General features: G+C 35.2%; 1 pseudogene; it reads right to left on the bottom strand.

The window, feature by feature from the left end:
• Positions 1-493: 493 nt before the first annotated feature.
• On the bottom strand, positions 494-2,906 carry LOC119777704 (annotated as a pseudogene).
• Between the last annotated feature and the right edge of the window lie 2,397 nt (positions 2,907-5,303).

Genomic DNA, 5,303 nt, shown 5'->3' with positions numbered 1-5,303 from the left:
AACCACATCTTTTCCTTCCCTTCGCCTCTCTATTAATGTGCTTGGACACTGAGCTCTGTGAACAGCCAGCCTCTTTAGCGATGACCTTTTGTGTCTTGCCCTCCTTGTGCAAGGTGTCGATGGTCGTCTTTTGGACAACTGTCAAGTCAGCAGTCTTCCCCATGATTGTGTAGCCTATAGAACTAGACTGAAAGACCATTTAAAGGCTTTTGCAGGTGGTTTGAGTTAATTAGCTGATTAGAGTGTGGCACCAGGGGCCATCAATTTTGAACCTTTTCACAATATTCTAATTTTCTGATATGATGAATTTGAGATTTTCATTTGTTGTCATTTGTAGTCATCACAATTAAACTAAATAAACATCTGAAATATATGAGTTTGTATGTAATGTATGAATATAATATACAAGTTTCACTTTTTAAATGGAATTACTGAAATCAATCTACTTTTTCATGATATTCTAATTTTATGACCAGCACCTGTAGATAAAAAAAAGAAAAGTACAACACTATAGCAGTACCAAATCAGTACAGTACCATGATATCTAAGTAATTTTCAAAGTTTATCAATTAGTAGGCTGTGAGGTAACACCGTTTTTAGCATTGCTGCCCTGTGGCAATAAGGTCCTCGGTTCAAATCCTGATCTAGGATCTTTCCTCATGGAGTTAGACAGTTCTCCATGCATGCCTGGTTTTTCTCTGTTGCTTTCGCTTCCCCCCACAATAAAAAAAAAACAATAAGGTGAAGTTAATTGGTAACCTGAAACTGCCAGTGTGCATTAATGGTTGCCACGTGTCATGTTCCCTTGTGATGGACTCATTTCCAGTATGCTTGAGATAGGTACTAGCCCACATGAGTTTAATGGACAAATTGAAGACGGTTGGATGTTCAGATCAACTTTGCATAAGAGCTTCAACTTTTTTCACTGTCATTTTTAACTCAAAAGCTGCTATGTTTCTCCTTCTGATGTGCTAAAACAAACATGCTAACCAGTATTTTGGCAAGAATTTACAGATAATTTAAAAAGTGTTGTTATTTTCATACTTAAAAATATAATACCATTTCCCCCTGGTTTCAAGATTATAACTAAAAATCTGCAGAATGCTTGTAAAATACAAACAGATGGGACTGTGATTATGTTGTGAAATTTATCTCTTAAAAGCTTTTTCAAAAAAAACAATCATGTTAAAAACAAAACCTTCACATTAAAATCAAAACATCAAGGTGCTTATGTTTGAGTGGTGAAGGCTGGCTTTAAAGAATACATTGTGTCCGCGATGTAGGCACTCAAGTTAAAAGAGGACAGAACAGAGACAACAACAAGATAATTCCAATAACAGTACAGAGAGCAAGGATTTGGTCTGGCAAAGTTCCGAAAGCAGTAGACAGGCCAGATGATGACAGCTGTGATGTACATCAACACGGCCAGCACATTGCAGACTATCAGAACTTTGTTAAAAGTTTCAGGAAAGCGGCCTGGCAGGCGAACAATAGCTAAAATAATGACAAGGAAGGAAAAAATAAAACAAATGGAGTAGACAGCAACACACCACTTGAGACCTGAAAAATATGAGTAGGGAGTGAAATACAAACAGATGAAGATGATACAGGCCATAAAAGCCTCCAGAACTTTGAGCTGGCCAGGCACAGTGGAGAGAAACCCTCTAGTTTCACTAGATTGGGCACGAATCAGTTCCATCTCAACAGAATACAGGATGATTGTCAGGGAGGAGATTGTGCTGGCACCAATCTGTCTGCCACAAGTACTACAGGCGTAGAAGGTGGAGTAGATCACCGTTGCTGTGAAAACCTGTAGAAGCTTCTTGGTCACAGAATACGGTTTAATCTCTTAAGCATTATGTTCAAATTAAATATATTTTGTATAACCTATGACTAGAAAAAGATATATGGGGTATGATATATGCTATGGAGTTGAAAACTAAAATGAGCCACATAACTTGATTTTAGTTATGGCATTACATCTAGCAGAAATTGTTAATATAGTAAAAAAATTTAGTTCAAATTTTACATACATTGACTTTGTGCTTTTAAAATAAACTTCTTCACCATTTTCAATTTCGTTTTGCTATATCTTTTTCATTCAAAGGATTATTGTCAGAAATATTTTAATTCTACATTTTTCCTGTTTCAAAATTTGTTTCAACAATAGATTATTTTGTATTATGTAATGTGGACTTATTAAATTACCGACAACAGTGAGGATCCTCTATAGAGGAGTTTTGAACGAACAGTGAGTGAGAAGCAAAAGGCTTCTACAGGTCTGGTGCAAGACAGACCGCTACAGAAAATCCTTCCTGCCTATAGCTATCAACACCTAAGACACCTGTTTAAAAAAAACAAGTTACTGCATTGATTTCCCTTTGAGATCAATAAGAGTATTGTTTAATTCAATTGTATATATATACATATATATATATATATATATATATATATATATATATATATATATAGAGAGAGAGAGAGAGAGAGAGAGAGAGAGAGAGAGAGAGAGAGAGAGAGAGAGAGAGAGTGGACACTGGTAGTAATCGGTACACACCATTAGAGTTGCCAGCATGACAAATGCGGTTGTAAAATCACGCCAGGAGATGGACAGCTTTGAGCTGAGGCTGGTGAATTCCAAGACCAAAATGAGGATGGTGACACAGAAGCAGAAGCACCATGTGAACATGCACCATATCCAAAAGGAGCCAAAGCCGTGGCCCACTGATGCAACCTAGCTGAAAGTGATACATGTGAAGATCACCTCCAGGATCCTCAAAATGCCCAAAGGTGCCGTCAGTGTCCTGAAGTCTAGCGTAAGCATCCTGACTGCAATTCTGCTCTAAGGTAGTTGATTTTGTCCACCCCGGCTGATTTGTATAAGAGCATTCGCTTATCAGCCGTTGCTCTTTATAAGGTTACTATTTAATCATCATAGCAACAGGAGCTGCACCATGACCCCACCCTCAAGACTCACTTTAATAGAGATAGAAGAGGTTAAAAACATTATGTTGTGAAATTATAAGTCCTTTGAAAAATTCCTTATTTAAGGAATACTTATTTAAAAAAAGGATTTGGATAATGAGTACTTGCATACTCCTAAAATCTGGGACCTGCTATAACCTTCCAAAAATGTAATTTCTAAGCAAAGTGAATATTAATAAAAAAGAACAATAATCAGTAGTGTCTGCTGACAGGAAGTCATGTAATGAGTACCAAGGTCGAAGTTTTAAGGTGTGGCTGAGAAGAAAGGATATACAGTTCTGGTGAATGAATTTTAGACTTTGAATTAAATTATCAAATAAACTTTTAAGCATTTTTTTTTTCATTTAGAAATACCTCATATAACCACATTTTACCACAGCTAGATATGTTTATTCTGTTAATACATTACAGATATATATAGCTGATTTAGGATTAGGGTAACATTTACGCAGATAAATCTGATCAGGCTGAAGATAAAATAGATAGAAAAGAGATCTTTAAAATCACAATGCACAAATAAACAAAAAAAAAGAAAAGTGTTGTACAAATAAAATTGTGGACGTCTCCATGTTAGGGGAAATTCCTCCAATGAATAACATATAGCCCTCGTCAAGAAAAAGGATTGAAACAGAAACTATAAAGAATGAAGTAATTTTTCCTGAATGCAAACATTATTTTTTCTCTTTTTTTAAAACATCAGATTTTTAAAGTGAACTTCAACAGAACCTAATTAAATGTCCAATCATCCACATACACATTATAGAGTACATGAGGTATGATTAACAACTGATGTTGGGAATTTAACATAAAAATAAAAATATGGGCTGTTTTTGAGTTATAAAAGAAAGCTTGTCGTTGTGCCAGCTTACCAGAAAGTTATGAATATATTTAATAACTAGAAATGGGAGCTATAGTTAATTAATAGGTCATTAGAATCTAAGAAAAAACTGATTATTAATGAATAGTTAAAATAATTATAAATGTAATTTGCTTATTCACCAGGGTTATAACCTAGGGTTCTTAGTGTTTTACATAAAGGGGAGTGGTGGCCTAGTAGTTAGGGCATCCTGAGATTGTGAGTTTGATGCCCCACTACCACAGACTACCACTCTGGGTCCCTGAGAAAGACCCTTAACCCAACACAGCTCCCCAGGCGCCACACAATGGTAGCCCACTGCTCCCCCAAGGTGATGGGTTAGATGCAGAGAAGTAATTTCCCTCTGGGATCATTAGAGTATATAAAATAAAAAAATCTAAATAAAAAAATTAAAGGTTGAAGTCCTGGACTGGCTGTTAAGATCTAGTTCTCTTCTCCAATTTAGTAATTTAGACTATGGTATTTAGTATTTAGACTATCAGCAGAGTACTTTATCACCAAACCAAAGAAACCATCTCTGACTCTGACCTGAGTGAATCCCTCCATAAAATAACCACAAAAGACTACTGGTTAAAATTCAATGGTAGCTTAATTAGCTAAAAAAACACACAGCATTATTTCATCTAATAACTAACAAACACTAATGGACATAAGCACAAGTAAATAAAAGGAAACAAAAGGGACAAAATGGGTTCTAAGAGTCTGTTAAAGAGTTTCTGAGGAATATCCAAGTTTTTAGGCTAAATGCATTCAAAGTTTCCTTTAAAATAGTAGCAGATTAATGTGAATAACCCTGAAGCAGAGATATGAAATGGAATCAAAGCTTTTTGTGGAGAAAAGAAAAGTGCTTGTGGAGAAAAAAAGATTTAGAAGTGTAAACTAACAGTTTTTGCCCCATTTTGCTGTTTAATGTGGTTTGAGGTTAAAAACTCTTTAAGTTCCCCGCCTATATTCCATTTGGCTGTTATAACTAACACATAGATAAGTATATTTATTGATAGATTCATATTTGAGTTGTTATTACATTATTTCTTACACCCATGTCTAACTTAAGTTAACTTACGATAAGCATGGACTGACAGCAAGTCTAAGGTTATTTGGGAAATACAGTCTTTATCCAAAGAAAGAGCAGTTATGATGTTGTCCTACAAATATCCAGGATCATCCCTGCAAATAATTCCCATTGATCATAAAAATCCAAGGTTGATGAGATACGTAACCAAATACCATGGCCAACGATTAGACAGCTTTTGTACCTTATTTGTATCTAATTTTATTTTACAAAAATAAATAATATGTTTGGGACATTGATTCTTGAAAACCAGGTCTATCTGACTGTACAGTTGACGAATACAGCTGTGAGTGACTGTTTGTCTTATTATCAGTGTATCAGTTTTTATGAACCTGAGATTCAGAAGATAAAGATCAGGAAATATATGTT

This window comes from Cyprinodon tularosa, unplaced genomic scaffold (assembly GCF_016077235.1).
Source record: "Cyprinodon tularosa strain WSP-4 unplaced genomic scaffold, ASM1607723v1 ctg126, whole genome shotgun sequence".
Lineage (NCBI taxonomy): Eukaryota > Metazoa > Chordata > Actinopteri > Cyprinodontiformes > Cyprinodontidae > Cyprinodon > Cyprinodon tularosa.
Note: the sequence above shows the minus strand (reverse complement) of the source record. Positions and strands in the feature narration are given on the sequence as shown.